We start from the raw sequence: 22,808 nt of genomic DNA, 5'->3' as shown, positions 1-22,808 counted from the left end.
AAAGAGAATCAACTGTACTTCAATAAAAAATTTAAAAATTAAAAAAAAAAAAAACTAGAGAAGAAAGTACAACTCGCACAGAGTAAGTTAGTAAGTGGCACTCAGGTTCTAACTGCAAATAGCAGGCTCCAAAGTTGGGTCCTTCTCATGACATTTCCTTTCCAAATACAGATCACAGTTTTACGTATGCAATTTATTCCACATATGTCATTCCACTGGTCAAATACTAATTGATTTTATCTTCCGGAAAGTTGGGAAAATAAGGGCAGTGGATTCTGCCGTCTCAGCTTGGCCTCTGACTCGCAGATTAGCTCCTACTTTGCCAACGGGGAACCGGAATTTGCCAGCCAGAGCTTCTTCCTGCTGGTGCATTGTCTTCTGACTCTGTTTCTGCAGCAGGCATCCAACGCCCATCTCTTGGGGCTGATGATATAGTGGTTTCTACATCTTGTTCTGCCTGCCTGGATAATTTGGGGCAAATTCTCTCCTGTTTCCCTTCTCCCTTTCTAGAAAATGAAGGGCTTGCATGGAATATTTTTCAACGTCTCTTTCTGCTTCTGTTGAGTTCTCCTCTTCTGTTTGTACACTTTGCTTTAGATGGCCACTGTTCACTGATTAAACCTGAGTTGTGTCTCAGGCCTGTGTACGTGTTGGTCATCCGTATTTCTCCCCCACCCATCTGCTCACCCAAGGGCTGGCTTCTTTGCCTCCTTCAAGATGAAGACTTGTCAGTGTCACGATGCGTCTGCTGACAGGCAGATCTGGGCTCAAATTATCTGGGGATGATTTTATTTCATTTCCCTGGACCTTAGTTTCTTCAACTCTAAAAGGGGAAAATAGCTACAGACAAAACAAAAGCAAATGGACTTGGCTGTGTTCCAATAACATTTTACTGATGGGGACTGAAATCCTAACTTTGTATACTTTTTACATGTCACAAATGTTCTTCTTTCAATTTTTTTGAACATTTAAAAATGTAAACAATATTCTTAGCTTGTGGGCTGTACCAAAACAGGTGGCAGGGCAGATTTGGCCTGCAGGCTGTAGTTTGCTAACCCTGTTCTAGGCTTTTCTCCCTTCTCAGGGCTCTGTCCCTGGGACTCCGGAAGCTGATCCCATCTGTTGAGAATTCCTTGTCTTCAGAGCCCAACACTTGAGGCTGGAGGGAAGGCAAGAGGCACTATTCCTGGTCCTGTCCTGGCCTCCCTCTGCTAACAGCACAGGGAGAGGTACACTTAGGTGCTGCTTGCCTCCCAGCCCCAGCTGCAGCCAGCTAGTTAGTGCCATGTCAGGTAATTACAGTTACCAGTGGCTTGTCCACCCAACTGCATTTATACAGATCCCTGCACACCTAGAGGCAAATCTCTGAGGTGAGGGGCCCCTGAGGCTGACCATTAGCCTATAAAAGTTTGTGCTTCTGAAAACAAATTTTCATAGACAACTTATACACACATCACCCAGAGTCACACCCACCTACCCCATTCCTATCATACACACCCTGAGAACATGAAAGTTACATGGCTAAAAATCAACAACAAGGAAAACCCCAAACCTTATTTTAGTATTAAAATACAACTTCTTAAAATTTTTTTGTTTTTATTTTTTAATTGAAGTATATTTGATTTACAATGTTGTGTTAGTTTTAGGTGTACAGCAAAGTCATTCGGTTATACATACATATATTTGTTTTCAGATTCTTTTCCATCATAGGTTATAATAAGATATCAAATATCTGGGCTATACAGTAGATCCTTGTTATTTATTAAAATGCAACTTCTTAAGAAGTTTGCATCACTGAAATAACTACTACTGTCCTGGGGTACGTGAAGGCAGGACATTGTATGTGCCTTTCCAGGTTGGGGGCGGGGTGGGAAGGAAGGGCTCAGGCCCAGACAGGGTGTCATCATTGATTCCTCCAGGAATTTTTCTTGGCTCTTGAAGGCGAAGGGTTGACAAGGACAATGAGCTCATGGCCCAGCTGGCAAATCGAATTAAGCTCATTAACAGGGCAGCCTTGCCTTGGGTCAGCTCTGAGACAGGACTTGGGAAAGAAGAGGAACGCCTTCCTGTGCCCAGGGCACCTGATTCCCCATCAGCATCTAGGGAAGCTACATGCATGGCATTTCCAGGTGGGGCAGGTCTGTACCCTCACCTGGAGTCTGTGCTGCAGGATCTAGAACCAACTGTCCTGATTTTCCCAGAACCGGGCTGGAAGGGGGGTTTCCCTGAAAAAACCAGGGACGTTCCAGGCAAACTGGGACAAGTTGGTCACCTTAAATCATGCACTGGGGTGGGAAAAGTATGAGGCCTGTGGTGCCCTTGAGTCCGGAATGTCAGTGATCCTTTACCCTGGTCCTTGAGAACAGGCATCAGCAAAGTTTCAATAAAGGACCAGATAGTGAATACTTCGGACTTTGTGAGCACATGGTCTCTGTCTCATTTACTCAACCTGGCTATGGTCATGTGAAAATAGCCACAGACGATATGTAAAGAATGAGCTTGACTGCATCTCAATAAAACGTTATCTATAAATGCAGGATGGATTTGACCCCGTGGGCTGTACTTTGCTAAGCGTTGCTGTAAGAGGTATTTGTTTTTTTTACACTTCCCTCGATGTCACATGCACATGCACCCTTAGCACCTTTGTTTAGGAGGAGAGATACTTGAGTGGTTATGGAGGGCTTGGACTTTGGAGTTAGACAAACTTGGCTCGCATCTTGGCTCTGCCACCTGATAGCGGAGTGACCTTGAGCACGTTGCTTCACATCTCTGACCCTCAGTTTCCTCTCTATAACTAGGAATAACAAGAATGACATCTGCCTGCCCAAGCTGAAGGGAAGGGGACATAGACTCCACCTCTCCATGGGAGAAGTCTCAGAAGACCGGCCACCTGTCATCCATGAGAGTGGGCCTGGAGGGGTGATGAGGCTGCCCAGCACACACTCTTTTACACCCAGCTCTGAGCTAGTTACTAGAGCCAAGACACTCTGTAAAATGACACACAGTTCTTTTCCACAGTCTGGTGGAATATATAAGTAGGTAAATAAGCAATGGAAATAAATAGGGTTAAATTCCAGGTAGCGAGGAGACAAGAGTGGAAGAGGCTTCAACTCCCTTCTTTTATAAGAAGGGAGTTTCAGCGAGGGGAATTCATCTCTTAAACTACCTGGAAGAATGGAGAGCAGCAACCGTTTGGGAGCTGCTGGGATCCGATGCCAATGCTGGTAGTTTCTCCAGGCGTGTGAGCCTGGGTGGGGCTGTTTGCTGCAGGGGTGTGGGCTCCACATGTGTGTGTGAAGGTGTGTTTGTGTGTTTCCCGGTGGGTAATTTGTGGGTGTGTGGCTGTTTGATGACAGATGAAGGGCGGCTCTGATGTAACAAGGGACATGTTTGTATCTGTGACTTAAAGAAACACAGACGTTTAGGACTGGAAGGATCTGAGAGATGCCTGGTCCCATTCCTCAGCCTCTTCTTGTGATGCAGATGGCAAAGTGGAGGCTGATCCCAAAACACTCTGCTAGTTGGTCTCTTGACTCCTCACTCAAATACACTGCACAATCAAGGTCAACTAGATTCTGGTTGAACTTGGCCTTGAGTTCAGACAATGCTGTCTGGCCCCACCTCGTTTGGGGTTGACAGAGAAAGGCAGGGTGAATACTGGGAAGACAGAAATGCATGTTTATGGCAAAGAACTAGGCACGACGCCAGGCACTGTTCTCAGTAAGTGTTAGCTGAATTTGAACCTACATTTTATTTACGTTTCCTTGAAAGCAAATTCAAGACCTGCTATTTAAAAATTTCAACTTGCATTAAAATGATTACATTTCCCTTTCCATGAATAAAAACCCCAATTTAAAACTTCAGAAGCTAGGGGTGTGATCTCAGGGGAGATGCTATTGTGTTTCAAGATGCCCTCAACATGTTAAAAGCATGATTCGGTTTGTGAAAATCTTGGAGGAGTTTCAGAAGATAGAAAAGACCTTCAACCACCATCAGGTTTGTTATGTCAAAAGAGGTAGGCAGGATTTTTGACCTGAGGCTTTCGGTCACAGTTCTATACACCCAATGCCAAGGCATGATGTTCAGTGACATCCTGGCCTCTTCATGCCCCTACCTGTGATGTGGCAGGTCCAGGACCTTCTCAGCCAATGTCAGTTCCTCTGCCTGGCATGATGTCTGATGCAAACCTGCAGTGTGGGAGTCTCATTTCTCATACAAGGTGGTGCCATGTATGCAACCCTTGGTACATGCCTGGCAGATGTTTGGTTTGTGTTTCCACCCCTGAGGTGCCACCCCTGGACTTGTCCTGAAAAAGGTCAAATCCAAGGGCTTATTAAGCTGCTTTGAGAATGCTTTATTTATTTTTATGTTTTTTTAGCTCTTTGGATGTGTTCTCCTATTTTTATTTTTATTTTTTTTAATTTTTATTTTTTTCTATTCTGATTCTTTTTTTTTTCTTTTTTAGAACTTTTATTGAGATACAGTTAACATACAATAAACTGCATATATTTAGAGCGTACAATTTGGTATCCCAATCTCCCAATTCATTCCCCCCCAGCCCTCCCCGCTTTCCCCACTTGGTGTCCATATGTTTGTTCTCTACGTCTGTGTCTCTATTTCCACCTTGCAAACCGGTTGATTTGTACCATTTTTCTATAGTCCGCATATATGTGTTAATATACGGTATTTGTTTTTCTCTTTCTAACTCACTTCACTCTGTATGACAGTCTCCAAATCCATCCATGTCTCTAGAAATGTCTCAGTTTCCTTGCTTTTTACAGCTGAGTAATATTCCATTGTATATATGTACCACATCTTTTTTATCCATTCATCTGTTGATGGACATTTAGGTTGCTTCCATATTCTGGCTATTGTAAATAGTGCTGCAATGAACATTGGAGTGCATCTGTCTTTTTTAATTATGGTGTTCTCTGGGTATATGCCCAGCAGTGGGATTGCTGGGTCATATGGTAACTCTATTTTCAGTTTTGCAAGGAACCTCCATACTGTTCTCCATAGTGGCTGTTCAATTAACATTCCCACCAACAGTGCAAGAGCGTTCCCTTTTCTCTACACCTTCTCCAGCATTTACTGTTTGTAGATTTTCTGATGATGCCCATTCTGACCAGTGTGAGGTGATACCTCATTGTAGTTTTGACTTACATTTCTCTAATAATTAGTGATGTTGAACAGCTTTTCATGTGCCTCTTGGCCATCCATATGTCTTCTTTGGAGAAATGTCTATTTAGGTCTTCTGCCCATTTTTTGATTGGATTGCTTGTTTTTTTGATATTGAACTGGATGAACTGTTTATATATTTTGGAGATTAGTCCTTGGTCTGTTGATTCGTTTGCAAATATTTTCTCCCATTCTGAGGGTTGTCTTTTCATCTTGCTTATAGTTTTCTTTGCTGTGCAGAAGCTTTGACGTTTCATTAGGTCCCACCTATTTATTTTTGTTTTTATTTCCATTCCTCTAGGGGGTGGATCAAAAAAGATCTTGCTGTGATTTACGTCAAAGAGTGTTCTTCCTATATTTTCCTCTGGCAGTTTTATAGTGTCTGGCCTTACATTTGCGTCTTTAATCCTTTTGGAGTTTATTTTTGTGTATGGTGTTAGGGAGTGTTCTAATCTCATTCTTTTACATGTAGCTGTCCAGTTTTCCCAGCATCACTTATTGAAGAGGCTGCCTTTTCTCCATTGTACATCCTTGGCTTCTTTGTCATAGATTAGTTGACCATAGTTTATCTCTGGGCTTTCTATTCTGCTCCATTGATCTACATTTCTGTTTTTGTGCCAGTACCATACTATCTTGATCACTGTAGTCCTTGTAGTATAGCCTGAAGTCAGGAAGCCTAATTCCCCCAACTCCATCTTTCCTTCTCAAGATTGCTTTGGCTATTCGGGGTCTTTTGCGTTTCCATACAAATCGTAAAATTTCTTGTTCTAGTTCTGTGAAAAATGCCATTGGTAATTTGATGGGGATTGCATTGAATCTGTAAATTGCTTTGGGTAGTATAGTCATTTTCACAATGTTGATTCTTCCAATCCAAGAACATGGTATGTCCCTCCATCTGTTTGTATCGTGTTTGATTTCTTTCATTAGTGTCTTATAGTTTTCTGAGTACAGGTCTTTTACCTCCTTGGTTAGGTTTATTCCTAGGTATTTTATTCTTTTTGTTGCAATGGTGAATGGGATTGTTTCCTTAATTTCTCTTTCTGATCTTTTATTGTTAATGTATAAAAATGCAAGAGATTTCTGTGTGTTAATTTTACATCCCACAACTTTACCAAATTCATTGATTAGCTCAAGTAGTTTTCTGGTGGCATCTTTAGGATTTTCCATGTATAATATCATGTCATCTGCGAACAGTGACAGTTTTACTTCTTTTCCAATTTGGATTCCTTTTATTTCTTTTTCTTCTCTGATTGCTGTGGCAAGGACTTCCAAAACTGTGTTGAATAGTAGTGGTGAGAGTGGACATCCTTGTCTTGTTCCTGATCTTAGAGGGAATGCTTTCAGTTTTTCACCATTTAGAATGATGTTTGCTGTGGGTTTGTCGTATATGGCCTTTATTATGTTGAGGTAGATTCCCTCTATGCCCACCTTCTGGAGAGTTTTTATCATAAATCGGTGTTGAATTTTGTCAAAAGCTTATTCTGCACCTATTGAGATGATCATGTAGTTTTTATCCTTCAATTTATTAATATGGTGTATCACATTGATTGATTTGTGTATATTGAAGAATCCTTGCATTCCAGGGATAAACCCCACTTGATCATGGTGTATGATCCTTTGAATGTGTTGTTGGATTCTGTTGGCTAGTATTTTGTTGAGGATTTTTGCATCTAAATTCATCAGTGATATTGGTCTGTAGTTTTCCTTTTTTGTAGTATCTTTGTCTGGTTTTGGTATCAGGGTGATGGTGGCCTCATAAAATGAGTTTGGGAGTGTTCCTTCCTCTGCAATGTTTTGGAAGAGTTTGAGAAGGATGGGTGTTAGCTCTTCTCTAAATGTTTGATAAAATTCACATGTGAATTCGTCTGGTCCTGGACTTTTGTTTGCTGGGAGATTTTCAATCACAGTTTCAATTTCATTCCTTGTGATTGGTCTGTTCATATTGTCTATGTCTTCCTGATTGAGTCTTGGAAGGTTATACCTTTCTAAGAATCTGTCCATTTCATGCAGGTTGTCCATTTTATCGGCATATAGTTGCTTGTAGTAGTCTCATGGTGCTTTTTATTTCTGCAGTGTCTGTTGTAACTTCTCCTGTTTCCTTTCTAATTTTATTGATTTGAGTCCTCTCCCTCTTTGTCTTGATGAATCTTGCTAGAGGTTTATCGATTTTATTTATCTTCTCAAAGAAACAGCTTTTAGTTTCATTGATTTTCGCTGTTGGTTTCTTTGTTTCTATTTCATTTATTTCTGCTCTGATCATTATGATTTCTCTGCGTCTACTAACTTTGGGTTTTGTTTTTTCTTCTTTCTCTAGTTTCTTTAGGTGTAAGGTTAGATTGTTTATTTGGAATTTTTCTTGTTTCTTGAGGTAGGAATGTATTGCTATAAACTTCCCTCTTAGAACTGCCTTTGCTGTATCCCATAGGTTTTGGATTGTTGTGTTCTCCTTGTTATTTGTCTCTAGGTATTTTTTGATTTCCTCTTTGATTTCTTCAGTGATCTGTTGGTTATTTAGTAGCGTATTGTTTAGCCTCCATGTGTTTGTGTTTTTTACAGTTTTTTTTTTTCCTGTAATTGATTTCCAATCTCATAGTGTTGTGGTTGGAAAAGATGCTTGATATGATTTCAATTTTCTTGAATTTACCAAGGCTTGATTTATGACTCAAACTGTGATCTATCCTGGAGAATGTTCCATGTGCACTGGAGAAGAATGTGTAATCTGGAGCATGCTTTATTAAAAATACTTTCAGTATATCAGCAATGCATAAGATGAAATCAAAACCTGCAGATAAAAATCACACTATTCAAAGAAACTACTTCTAAGACTTTGGAATGTATTCTTCTAGACTTTTTTCTGTACATGGTGTAAGCGTATTTTTTTTTTAATGAAAGTGAGTTTGTGCTGTAAAACTCTGTGGAACTGAGAAAGTGGTTTAGACTCCCTGGGCTTAGAGTTATTTTTTTTCAGCAAAACAGGAGTGATGATACCCAGAGGGTTAGCATCCTTTCTCAGAACTCTGCCACCATGCTTGAGGGGTGCCCAAGGAGCATCAAGATATGATGCTCCATGGACCATCCCAGCTGAGCCCAGCCCAGGTACCAGCCACTTGGGTAAAAAGGCCCCCAAATGACTCCAGGCCCTGGCCTTTTGAATCACCCTTAGCTATTTGAGTCACCCCCAATGAGACCCTAGACACTGTGCAGAAGAATCAAGCTATCCCCTGCCAGAGTCCTGACCCTCAGGACAGGGAGCATGATACACTGGCTGTTGTATTGCATTGCATTTTACATCTGTAGAGGCTTACTTTTGCAGCAATTGAATCCATCACTGTGATATCCAGTGTTCCCGTTTGAGAAGCACTTCAGGGAAACCCCTCACCCTGTGTGGGCTCTGCCTCTGCCCACTTCCTCTGGGAATTTGTTCCCAGGTTTGTTTCCTCTCTTTTCTGATGCTCTGTGTCACTCACTCCTACTCAGCCTCCAAGCCTAGTCAAGGCTTTTCCAAGGGGAAAAAGCCCTTCTCTTGTCTCCACCATTTTGGCGGGCTACCAGTCTTTCCCTCACTATTCTTTATCAGCTCCATCCTTAAAATGACTTTCCTTCCTTCCCGCCTTAACCCAGTACAGTCTGGCTTATGCTACAGCATGTTCTCTGTCAAATTCATCACACGACTCCACCCAAAGGCCACTTCCGTCCATGTGATCCCTCTCAGCTCACCAAAATTCTCCTTCCTGCTGGCTTCCAGCCTACCTGTGTCTCCCCTGCTAATTCTCTTGTCTATCTGAGTGGTCTTGGGCAGTTTCTTAGTCTTCTCTGCTCATACATTATCCCTGGATGGTTCCCTATTCCATCTTTGTGGGGACAATTCCTGAAACCAATGAGGAATTTCCTCTTGAGCTCCAGGTCCAAAATTCAACCTGCTCATCTGACATCTCCAGTTGTCTCCCGGATGCTTCAACCTTTCTTCAATGACTTTCAGGTTCTTTTTATGGCAGCATTGGGTACTTGGTCCGACCTTAGCTTCTGGAGTCAAACAGATGATGGGCTCAAATCATGACTTGGCCATTTAATAGATGTATGTGGTCAAGAAGGTTACTTCACTTCTCTGAGCCTCAGCTTTTCCTCTGTAAAATGGGGATAATGTCCTTACCTCATAAAAATGTGAGGATGTAGTAGTTTTTCAGAAATGTAGCTATTATTATGCATAATAATTTAAAAATAGTGTTACTTTTTCTGGTTATAATACATGTTCGTTTTAGAACTTTTGGAAATTTCTGGAAAGTATTTTGTCATTCAAGGCTAAGTACAGCTTACACACGGATGTATTTCCATTTGTCTTTTTGTATTGTGTGTGTGTGTGTGTGCCTGCATGCTTGTATATTTGAGGGAACAAGTTTTCTCAATGACTCTACTGTTTTCCCAGCCTCTCAAGGTAGAAGGCTTACTGTCACCTCACATAACCTCAACCAATTAGTCACCAAATTCTATTAATTGCAGCGCTGGATTTCTCTCAGACGAAATATCCTCTCTGCACTGTTGCTCTCATCATTTACCTGAGTTTTCAGTTTCCAGGCTCTTTCTCCACCTTTTATTCCAAATTGCACGTGGTCTGGTTCCTCAAATTGCAAAGCTGAATGGGACAGCCCCTTGCTGGCAACACTTTCATGGCTGTCCTCTGCTTGTGGTGTCAAGTCCAGCTACCTCCTTTCCAGCCTCCTCTCTCATCTGTCCCCTGTCCGCACTCTTAGCCACATTCCCTGGAATTGTCAAGCCAGGACACCTCTGTGCCCTTATTCCTTCTGCCTCAAATATTTGCGCTGCTTGATTGGCCTGGAAAACTCCTCCTCCTCCATCACGGCTTAGCCTCGGTGCCAGCTCTTTTAGGAGCCTCCCCATTTTCTTACACACCCATCACCCAGCCTTTGTTGCTGCTTCCTTGGAGTAGCCCAACCCTCAGCGCTTTCCTGCCACCCTGGTGACAGCCCCTACCATGTGGTTCAAGAATGAATCAGGTTGTTTGCTCTTGTGAATTCCTTAAAAGAATCGCATCTCCAATACTTGGAACAGTGCTTGGCACACAGGAGTTGCTCAGTAAATATTTGTTGAATAAATGAACTGAAGGATAGTGTGATGGCGTGTATCAAAGAGAGGAAAGGGTTCTCTGGAAAAACACCTGACTTTATGATTTGGTTCCTCCTTTGTTTTACCTGTGAGGTTTTAGTAAATGACATGCCTGAGCCTTGTGGGGTTTTGTTGTTGATTTTTCATTTTTATAACAGACTTGTTGAGAATGCCTCAATGAGGTGATGGAAAGGAGAGTGCTTTGGAAAATAAAAATGAAAACAAGGCAAGCATGCTTCATATGCTTATTATTAACTGAAAAATAAGTAGCAGGTGAGTTTCAGTAGCAGCTTGATGACCATGGTCTGTGTCTGGGGTCTGGGTTGAGGGTGGAAAGTCCCACATCTAATCCCGGGAGCTGGGTGCATCCGGGCAAGTCCTCCTGTCTGGCCCCTCTGGGTCAGGTGAGGATATTTCTGGCCACTCCCACCTCCCTGTTGTTTGTCATGAGGCTCAGATGAGATAATGCAAGTTAAACATCCATCATTAAAGTGTCTGGAAAAGGCACTGGAGCTACACAGATGCACGGTGCTTCTTCCCCAAGACTGGCACCCTCCTGGGAGTTCTGCGTTCTTGGCCCCGGTCTGAGATTTCCAGTCCCAGCTCTGCTTTGAGTCTCACTTGATTGATGCCACATCTTCTGGCTTCAAATGAAGCTGCAGGCTAGTTCCTGCTTTTGATTTCATCCTGGTGCTGGAATGGCTTGATTCCAAGGCTTACCTCCCTCAGGAGCTGGTTGCTAAATTAATGTTTACCCCGTATCCAGGAGGGGAAAAGCCCTATTTTCATACGCACTGTCTTTCCCACAGATTTTATTTCAAAGAAGCTTTCCCTAACCTCCCAGACCAGGTGAGCCCCCTAATGGCCACCAGCTTGTGTTCTCGCTCATTAACTTTGTAATTTTATCACAGTTATTGTGATATCAAAGTGTTTGTTATTAATCTCCCTCCTGGACCATATCTAATTCTTTGCCCTTTCCCTTCTGCTGGATATGTAGACAATGTCAATAAATATTTGTTGAGAAAAGAAGTGAAAGAATGTTCTGAACTTACTCAGTCCTCTTTACATGCATTGCATGTTCCTACCTTGGAACCTTTGCTCCTGCTGTTTCCCCAGCAGGAATGTTCCCTCTCTCTCTTTCTCGCTCTCTCTCTCTCTCTCTCACACACACACACACACACACACACACTCCTATTAAAGGAGATAATGCATGCAAAGCAATTAACACAGTGGTGAGCACAGGAAAAGCACTTAGTAGGGCTAAGCAGCACTGCTGCATGTCTTCCTGCAGAGCCTCTAATTATTTCCATCTTCCTAATTGTCTTTGTACCACTCACAGCCTAGTACCCACAGCTATGCTCACTCAGTACTTGTTGCATAGATGCACAGGCCCTGTCTTCTTTCATAGAGACAGGATGGAATTTGTGGCATCATGTGGTGGGTGTTTCTAACCTCCATTTTCCAGATGAAGAACTGGCTGTTCTGAGTGGAGAAGAAACGTCACCGTTGTGCCTGGTGCTCTGCTTGCTAGTGGGTGGGTGGGGAGTTGGTCAGATAAAATGACAAGCAAGACAGGACAGAGCCCTTGGGCTTAAGGATCTGAAAGTCTGGCCCTACAAGGACCGAGGCACCGTGGCGAGTACCCACATCAACCCTGGAATCAGACAGACGTGGCTTGAGGCTTGAGCCTTGAACATCAAACCTCAGTGCTGCCACTCATCATCCTTGGGACCTCCTGGACTTGCCTAAGCTATCCAAGCCTGAATTTTCGCCTACCTAACAATGGGATAAAAGTAGCCCAACATCTTCAGGTGGGTGTGCAGTAAGGACCAGAACGTTGCCAGCTGCCTATCGTTAGCGATCTTTCCACCTTCTTAAAAAGAGGGGCATTTCATTCCTCTCTCCCACCCAAGTGGAAGTGGAGGGAGGATTTCTCCTGTAATCTCCCCACACTCGCCTCTCTCTCCATCACTTGGTGGGTGCTTGAACTCTTCCCCGGCATTTCGAGCAGGTCAATGAGTGCAGCAGGGAGAAATCACTGGGAGTGAACCTAACTGAGATGCATTTGTTGGCAGCTGCCCCTGTATACAGGTGCCTCAACAGAAGTGCCAAAGGGCTCCTGGGGTTTAATGGTCCTCCCTGGGGTGATCTAGGTCTCCATCAATTGAGAACTGTCCCTTGCCCCCTCATCAGCCACCTGTTGCTCAGAACCTGGACTAAAGTCTGTGCCATGGCCCCAGCATGGAGATGAGAAGGCGTCATTTTTGGTATTTGATAAGTAGAGTTTTGACTTTAGAAAAGACTTGAGCCAGGGGACTGAAGGCGCGGCAGGGAAGAGAACCCCTCCACGATGAAATATTCATTGAACAGTCACGCCATTAGTGTCAGAAGATGACAATGATGCCACATGAAATAAAACGATGGAGGCAGAGGCCCCAGGAGGTACCGAGGGAATCTTGCTTCCCTCCTGTCCCTGGTCCCCACCCCTTTTATCAGATGAATATATTTCTCCCTGAACTAAAATATTCTTGCTGTCTGAAGCAACTTTTCCAAAGGCTAACTCCTGACTTTTCAAATTATATCCAAGTGACAGCTGCGTGCTCTTGGGGTCCCAATAGGCTGAGCTCACGGTCTGGAGGGATGGGCAGTGGGGAGCTTGCCCTTGAGCAGAGGGTTTGGGCTGAGCCAGACCATGCAGTGTGGCTTCCGCTCTGCCACCACCTCTTGCTCAAACCTCCCTCTTGCTAAGGTCACTGGTGGGTTCCCACATGACATGGCATCCCTCTGCCCTCTCCCAAGTTCTGAGAATTTGACTCTGTGCCTCAAGAGTTTGGACATTCTCTCTTTGAAGGCTTCTGGGATAGAACTCCCGCCTGGCTCTTCTCCCAGCTCTCCACAACGTCTTTTTCTTCCTCTGCTGACCCTGCATTTATATGCTTCCTTTAAGCTCTGTTTTCATCTCATGTCTCTTTTAGATCCAAACATCCCCTCTGGATGATCTCATTTATCTCCTGCATTGTAATCAATAATTGTAGTGGGCAGAGAAATGGCCCCACAAAGATGTCTACATCGTACTCCCTAAAACCTGTGGATATGTAACCTTACATGGAAAAAAAAGAGAGTTTGCAGATGTGATTAATTTAAGGATCTTGAGATGGGGAGATTACTCTGGATTAGTGGACGCGAAGCATGAGGGTCCGCCAGGGTCAGGCCTGAGGTTTTTGAGTTGTTTTCACTGTTGGCTTGGTGAACCCACTGGCATCCTCAACTGTGCTGGCCCCCTTTGCATCTAGCACTTCCATAATTAGGTAATAAAATCAGCCTCCCAGTGGATACGTGTATAGTACGGCTGAGTCCCTTTGCTGTGCACCTGAAACTATCACGACATTGTTAATTGGCTTTACTCCAATATAAAATAAAAAGTTAAAAAAAATCAGCATCTCAAGCCTAATGCAAGGATTCTGTGTGAGTCCCCGTGTACAATAAAAAGGGTCCTTGCCAACCTCCTCCAAGCAGGAAAGTGGGTGTGGCCAATCAGAGATCAGGTTCTTAGCGATGTCGGGTCCTGCGGGAAGAGGCTGGAATGACAGTGATGAGCGAGTTGAGACCTCTCCCTCCTCCCAACATACACATTTGGAGGTTCAGACAGAGCTAGGAGTGACTTTCCTTTCCCATGTTCCTTAAGGAGGTAAGTTCAAGCAAGAGGAGCCAGGTTGTTGGGTTGCCTGTGCTTCAATCACATAGGCTGGTGACCTGTGATGTTCAAAGGCAGAAGAATTTGTATCAAGGGTTTCTCCTGCTGGGCCATTGCCTTGGGCTCTAGGACACAATACCTCAAATACTTTGGTTTATTCTCTCCCCTGACACCCATGAAAGATGTGTTGACCTTTTCAGAGCTTCATTCATCAAATAAAAATGAGCGCAGAGCTGATACAGATTTACCGCTCACTCTTTGTCAGACACTGTGCCCATCACTTAGCACCTCCTGAAGTCCTCTTGGCAACTGCCTTACAGATGAGGAAGCTCAGAGACAGGACTTCACCAGGGTGACAGAGTTATGAGATGATGGAGCTAGAATCCAGACCTCAAAGTTGGTTTTAAAACCCATGATCTCAACCGCAATTGCTTTTTTTTTTTTTTCGTTTAGTTGCAGCTCTCAAAGAGGGAAAGAAAAAGCACAAATGGGAGGTGCAGGCCTGATCCACATACCTTATAACAAGAGCGAGTGCTTAGCTTCATTTTACACATGGTGAAACTGAACATTTTACGGCCACACTGTGATGAGTGGTGGTGGTGGGTATTTCATTGAAGAAATTCCCATTTGCCCACTGGGCACCAATCACACAGAAGGGATATACACACACTTGGAGGCCACGATCATGAGAGTGCGGTTTCTTTTTTGTTCTCTCCTCTGTTTATCTTTCTCAGCAGTACTAAAAACAAGCAAGATGTAATATAAAATTACTTCATAAGAAAATAGCTGTTCAATGCAGATATTGCATGTTAAATAGCTGTAGCTTAGGCTCCAAACACCAGCAATCTGAAAATTGTTGTCCAGTTCTGCAATTAGTCTGAGCTTTATGTCTGACCTCTTCCTAACAAATCAGGGGGAGAGTAATAGCTCCAGATATGGTGTTTCCTGACACTCTATTTCAGCCTGCCATTCATGATGGATTTAATCAGTTTCACATTCTTAAAGAACCCACTGAGCATTTTGTCCAGTTCACACTACCACACTATTCTTCAGAAGAGAATTCTATCAACTCAAGATAACTTCGTGCTTTCAATCTTTTCAGGAGCTCTGCTGGGCAGTTAGTCCCATCTCTAAATAACATGTGATATTTGAGCTTTATAATTATTATTTAATAAGGATTTATTGGATACATCACTTCAAAGTACGGTGTATGGGGAAAAAATAACCAAAAGAGTTATGGAGATGGGGGAAGATTATGATTACAGTAACCTAGAAAATGTGAAAGCCCATTTTATGTAAAGTTTACATTCTTAATAACGCCTTTCTTTTGTTTTTAATCCTTTTATGCCATTGTTTGTCTTCCTCGTAGTCTACCAACATTTTCTACTTCTTTTCTTACTAACTGTAGACATACGAAGAAAATCTCATCATTTCCATACATCAGTGGGAAGAGAATGTGTTTTTGAATAGGTTATCCTAGTTTTACCCTGTCTTTGTGGAAGATACTCTAATAGAACTACCTGCTGAGATAGCCCACTAAAAATGATGTTAAGAATAACAGCTTGCACCTACATTGTTGGAAACACATTACGTATATGAACTTGAATTAAATCTCATAATGATTCCATGAGACAGAGATTATTATTGCCCACGTTTAATAGTTGAGGAAATGAGGACACAGAGCTTGATTTATTCCAAGTCACTTGGATAGCAAGTGGCAAAGCTGGGATATGAACCCCACCAACCGATACTCCACATCACCTTTTGTTGGGTGGAGTTATTGCAGTAAGCAGGTCACCAATGAACCAGCCTGTATTCAGCTACCCCGTCTGAGCCTCTGTCACTGTTTTTTGGTTTTTTTTTTTTTTTTTTTTTTTTTTGACACCTAGCATGCATTGTCAAGCACACAGTGTAAAAAGTTTCCAAATTAGAGTCCTTCCCTGTTCTCTCTCTGACAGCCTGGTGTCAACACTCCCTAGCTCCAGGAATAGCTCTTGGAAAGTTCTTGTAGCAATTATGAAAATATTCTTTTCCTCCCTCCTCCACTGGCTGGTTTCCAAGTCTTGGGTTATGGATTGGGGAGTTTAAACAGTGTGAACCTATGGGATAAGACCCAATTTGGAGTCACAGAGGAAGTCTGCTCTTTGGCATTTGGACCCAGAAGGGTGCAGAGTCACCCCGCCTGTATCCTTCTGGATTTTCCTTCTATAGAGAGGATGTGGGTACTTACACAAACACTCAGACAAATTGCTTGTACAATAGTCAGCAGTATTATCCAAAGTAGAAGCTGAAATCCTTGTGTGGGGTGTCCCACAAAGGAAAATTTCTGAGATTTGAAGTCAGGCAGACACGATGTCTTCCCAGCACTGCCCTCTTCTTAACTATGTTAACTAAGGGTGGTTATGTAATCTCTAGGGCCTTGGTTTCCTCATCTGTAAAATAGGATAAGATTAGTTTTCTTACAGGGTTTATTTTAAAGCTCATGCCAGCTATTATGCATTAAGCACCCAGCTAACAGCCTGATGTAGCGTAAATAGCAGCAAATGTTCCTGCCCCCCTCTTTGATAATCTCCCTGTCTCTATTCCTTCTACATTCATGTCAATAGCCTTTTTCTACTATTGGGATACATGTCCACATAGAGACTGGCTCATGTGAAAGAACATCTAGATAAACACGTGCTGGATTCATCCACTTCTACAGTTATTCCTTCTGTGCCTAGGATTGTAGTAACTTCTGGGAGGTGATGGTGGGTGACTGTAAAATGGGAGACAATGCCATGTTGTGAACAAAGAATTTATTCTCTGATCTAGCCATATGTAAGGGAAGTAGTCAGAAAAGGGTTAAAAAAACTTGGCAGGAAATGGATGTTGTGGAAACGATGTGAATTGTGTAAATAAGTGATGGCTGTACTTTCTCCATCTGGAATGCTGCTCCTCCCCTCTTGATAGGGAATCATGTCTAGTTCAATACGTGTCATCATTGGACTTGTCTTGTGTGTTGATTGCATGCCCACCTTGCTGAATCAACCAGTGCTGTCCAACAGGGATAAAATGTGGGCCACACACACAATTTGAGATTTTCTAGTAGCCTTGTATAAAAAAAGTAAAAAGAAACAGATGAAATTAATTTTAATAACACATTTAATTTAACCCAATATATTACAAATATAAATCAGTTCAACCAGTAATCAATGGAAAAATTATTATTGTGACATTTCACATTTTTTTTCATCTTAAGTCTTCAAACTTTGGTGCATATTTTACAGCACATCTCAATTTCGACCCCTCACATTTGAGGTGCTCCTGACCACCTGTGGCAGGTGGCTTCCATGTTGGTCAACGGAGAGCTGGACAGTGAGTTCCTTAAGGGATGGGAGGGCTCTTTTATTCTTTTTTTAAATCTTGGTTCTGCTCATCTTTGTGCCTAGGACATGCCTTCTGCTTTCTCAGCGTTCAGTGCTTTTGCTGCATGGGTTTCAGTTCCGTGTTCACACTTGTGTCCAAGCCAGCTTACCTCTGTCTATCTTTCTCACCACTGCTTAATTGAGTGACCTTCTTCACTTCTTCACAGTTTCCCACATGCTCTCTCTTTTCACCCTGAACCACTAGTTGGCACCTTTTCATCGCTGGAATCAGTGAGACACATGTTTACCAGGCACCAGGTAACCGGTCAACTCAGTGCTGGTGTGGCTTTGGATCTCTTGACAGATTGCCTTTGGTCCTGGACACCCTGGCAGACTCTGAGGGATTGGAACCAGTTAAAAGGAGAGCAGTAAAGAGTGATAAAAGGTTTTGGGAGTTGGATTTATATGAGAAGGTTGAGAAAGATGGGCCTCGTGGGTCTACAGAAAAGGTTAAGGCAGGTGAGGTGTTGAGACCGCAGCAGACACGTGAAAGGATGTGCTGAAGGGGGTGAGGACCAGTTATTCTCATTGGCCAGGAAGCAGGGGTTTGATCTCTCACAGGACAATTGATACTGTGAAGCAGACAAAATTCAGCCTTTCTGTGGTAGAGAAGGAGGAAGAGGGCTGTGGCATCAAACACAATTCTGTCCAAACCCTACCCTGCCCACTACAAATCTGTGACCCTGCATAAATGACTTAATATGTCTGGGCCTTGTTTTCTCCATCTCTAAAATGGAAATAAAGTTTTAATCTTAAAAGTTATCTTGGGACTTCCTTGGTGGCTCAGTGGTTAAGAATCCGCCTGCCAATGCAGGGGACACAGCTTTGATCCCTGGTCCGGGAAGATCCCACATGCCATGGAGCATACTGAGCCTGTGCTCTAGAGCCCACGAGCCACAACTAGTGAGCCCATATACCACAACTACTGAAGCCTGCGCACCGACAGCCTGTGCTCCACAACAAGAGAAGCCACTGCAATGAAAAGCCCGCGCACTGCAACGAAGAGTAGCCCCCGCTTGCCCCAACTAGAGAAAGACCACCCACAGCAACAAAGACCCAATGCAGCCAATAAATAAATTAATTAATTTAAATAAAGGTATCTTGAGTATTAAATAATACAGAATATATATAGTCCCTAGGGCCGAGCTTGGCCTATACTAAAGATGCAAAGACAGATGTTCTCTTTTAGTCCCTTAGAATTCCAGGGGGGTGAGCCCTGTGGAGCAGTTGGCAGTAGTTAGGGATCCTCAGATCCAAACTATTGACCCCAGTCCTATAACTGGACAGCTTGTGGAACTTGCAGGGAGAGGGTTTTGGGATGTTTTTGCTTGTCTCAGAAAATAGCTAAAGCATTTTCAAAATTAGAGCATGTCTCATTTGTTTAGTGTTCTGAGAATAGGTAAGGAAAGATAGCATTGAGGGAGTTCAAACACAGGAGAAACCAATTCTGGCTGGGAAGGCACAAAGCAGAAGGAAGGAAACTTACCTTACTGGGTGCCCCCTACATGCCAGGCACTTTCGCATATACAATCTATTTAATGCTGTCTAATAGCTGTCGTTAATTACTCCTGCCTTTTCTTCTTTTATTATTATTATTATTATCTTTTATATTGGGGTATAATCGATTTACAATATTGTGTTAGTTTCAGGTGTACAGCAAGGTGATTCAATTATACGTATACATATATCCATTCTTTTTCAGATTCTTTTCCCATGTGGGTTACTACAGAATATTGAGTAGAGTTCCCTGTGCTATACAGTAGGTCCTTGCTGTTTACTTTATATATAGTGGTGTGTAGATGTTAATCCCAAATTCCTAATTTATCCTCCCCGCCCCCCCCGCCAGTTTTCCCCCTTGGTAACCATAAGTTTGTTTTTATGTCTGTGAGTCTGTTTTTGTTTTGTAAATAAGTTCATTTGTATCATTTTTTTAGACTCCACATATAAATGATATCATATGGTATTATTTGTCTTTCTCTGTCTGACTTACTTCATTTAGTATGATAACCTCTAAGTCTATCCATGTTGCTGCAAATCTGCCTGTTCTTTTCATAGATGAGAAAACAGACTCAGAGAGGAAACATAACCTGCCCAAAGTCATGCAATCAAAAAATGGTAATCAAGACCCAAATTCAGTTCTGACTGTGAGGTCCAGTTCAAGTATACAGTGTTGTTTCCATTGAGGTTAACAAATATCGATTGGGTGTCTGCTATTGCATGAGACTCCCACAAGGAAACTACCGGGATTTAATCCATTTTAGGAAGGGAATCTTTCTTTCTTATTTTCTACTCCCTCTTCCCAACTCTTTGGCTGGCTTTGTAATTCTCATGAAATCAGACTGTCTGGTTTTAGTGTTTCCCGAATGTCTGGGGAGACTACTACTAATGGTATGAGATTGTGAGAAAGTTACTCTTTTTAAAATTCTCTTTCTGGAGAGATTCTCGGTTTGGTGTTGTTCCTAAAACCTTTCCAACATTTGCTCCATTCTTTCTAAAGGAAGAAAGCAGAGGGTTCAGGAACAGGACGAGCCATGTTATCTACCTGGAATTGAGTAACTTTGTTAGAGTCACATAGTATTTTCTATTTAGGGTAACTGATGCTGATTTTCCATTTATGGAAATGGTATAGTTTCTTTGTACAGTAAATTAAGACAAAAGTGACTCAGTTAAATATATGAAGTCAATGGTAATCTGTGCAGGTCACAGACCCATTAAAATTGTAACGGTGTTTCAGAAATGTCTGAAGGTCGGAAAACACTAATCCAGGCCTGTATTGTCCTTTCAGGGCAGAGATTGAGGTCCCAGTGAGAAGTTTCTTGTTCGCCTCTGAACATCCCTGCTCAGACTCACACTGGAGCAAGAGCTGCTCTGGGCTTTGGGGGATGTGTGTGACAACTTCTGCCCGATCACGGCCACGTGCCTTTGGGCAAGTAACACCTTCTCGGAGCTTGTATTTCTGCCGAGTGATTGTTGATCTCTTGAGTCCTTCAGTGGTTCCAAACTTTGATATTCCCCCCTGCCCATGCACTTTGATCTCAAGAATTCTACTAAAGGGCTTCGTGCTCTGGGCTTGCAGGCTGGTGGTAGGAAGGAGGGTGATTGGGCAGTGGGGACACATACCACTGATTCAGCCTCATCAGCATCTTGTCTTGCCTGAGTGACTGGTTCAATCGCCCCACAGGATGGATTTAGAGGGACAGCTCTTTTGAATTAATACACCACTGAGTCCTTCAGATCTTGGTGTGAGATTTAACCCCTCGGACAGTACCTTTACTCAGGATGGCTCTTTACTTAATGTCTGACTTTAGTTTACGGATAGTTTCAGCTCTATTCATGGCTTCCAGAATACAGGAACAATGGTGGTCCCATTTGTCCTGAAAATGGATGTTGAATTACAAATATTATTTGGCAATTTTCAAATTCTTTTCGGTATTTTAGGAAGGCTCACTAGACAGTTTAATTATATCTTTCTAGTCTTAGACCTGCAATTGCAATAATAGCTTAAATTACTGCAGCCTTATAGAGCAGACCTGCAAACTTCTTTTCTAAAGGGCACAATAGTCAACATTTTAGGCTTTGCAGCCCATATAGTCTCTGTTGCACTACTTGATTCGAGTACGGTAGTTTGGAAGCAGCCATAGACAATATATAAACCAATGAACACGGCGGTTCCAATAAAACTTTACGAAATCAGGTGGCATTTTGGATTTGGCCCACAGGCCAACCCCTGCTCTAGAATGTATTTATTTTTCTACCCTGTCCTCTATGCCACATGTATACACACACATGCACTCACACCCTCAGTGACTCTGTTTAGGAAGCAAGATAGCCTAGTGGTGAAGAAGGACTTGGACTGGGACAAGACTATTCTGGGTACTCTGGGTGATATGTTTTGTGAATCATAAAAAGGATTAAAAATATGCATACCTTTCAGGACTCTTAGAAGAATTAAATGAGATACAAATGTAACGTGGCTGAAAGGAGGCAAGTATTATACTTAGCAAACATTATATCCCCAACTCCAGTCTCCACTGTACTGTCCTGGTATAATGTGAAACCAGAATGGTGGTCTCCCTTTCCCTTGGTCACATTCACCAAGTCCTTGCAGAACCGCTCCTTCCGCCCGCACACGAGTCTGGGTCTTGCAGACGCCATTTCCTCAGGTGCAGTGTGTGGTTGTTCTTGGCTTTCTGGCCAGCTGGGCTCCTCTGAGTCTTGGGTGTGGAGAAAATCAAGCAGCCTCTTCCAGGAATTCAGTGCAAAAGAATTTCTAGGCAGACTGCCTAAAAGCTACACTGTGTTCTTAGAAAGCAGCTGTTGTATCTGTTAAGAGCTGACTATGTGAGACCATTGGCAAGAGCCGTTCTCTGAGGACCGAGACTTAGGGCTCCAGAGGCTGTGGCTGACCACGGCACTGCCATCTCCACGACCAAAGACCAACACCACCACCAAGACAATCCTGGGAGGGTGGCGTGCTCCAGAGATCTGACAGTTGTCCTGACAGCTTCTGCCTGCTCCCTAAAGACTGGGGACCTTTAAACTCTGCCCAGTCCAAGAATGAAATCCAGACCAAGACAGGACTTCAACAGGTAGCACAGTCTTCCTTCCTCGGTTTTATCACAAAAGGCCCTTGTGTAAGCCAAGCTGAGTTCCATTCCCACCTTGCTCTGTTGGTACCAGACCTTCACCAAGCTCACTATCTTGGCATCATTGGAAGTCAGAGCCAACAAGGGCTTTGAAAATACCTTAGTCTAACTCCTTTGTTTCCTATCACAAGAGGCTGAGATGGAGGGAGGATTTGACACTGGCCTAAAACTGTACAGCTCTAATGCTAAAGTCAGGGCTCCTGAACTTCCCAGTTTGGGGCTATTGTCACAGTGAGATATTTGAAATCTTACTTGAGAGTCTTATATGGATTTAAGTATTGAATAATTTAGAAGGAATGCTTTTCTTCTCTTACTTCATAATTGAAATTATCTGCCAGCCCCTACATCTGTATTTATTTATGTATATATATATAGACAGAATTTGTTTTACTCATTAGTTTACTAGGCATCCATTTGATAATGTTGAGGGCCTTCCCTGTTTCCTGCACTGTAATTGGGATCCTTGTATTATGTGCGTGCATACGTGTGTGTGAGCGCGCCTGCCCTATGCATGTGTGTTGGGGAGACTGGTACAATAGCAAGCACTTCAGTTTTCAGGAATTTATAGTCTCATGGTTTCTGCAGGTTAGAAATTTGGGAGAGACTCAGCTGGACCGATCTTATTTGCGATTTCCCACTGGATTGTAGTTAGCTGTTGGCTGAAGCTTCATTCTTCTGAAGTCTTAAATGGAGGAGCCCCGTCCCAGTTGGCACTCTCACAGGGCTGGCAGGTTAGTGCTGGTTGTTGGCCAAGCACCTTAGTGC

The sequence above is a fragment of the Hippopotamus amphibius genome, chromosome 5, assembly GCF_030028045.1.
Source record: "Hippopotamus amphibius kiboko isolate mHipAmp2 chromosome 5, mHipAmp2.hap2, whole genome shotgun sequence".
NCBI lineage: Eukaryota > Metazoa > Chordata > Mammalia > Artiodactyla > Hippopotamidae > Hippopotamus > Hippopotamus amphibius.
This window is presented reverse-complemented; position numbering follows the sequence as displayed.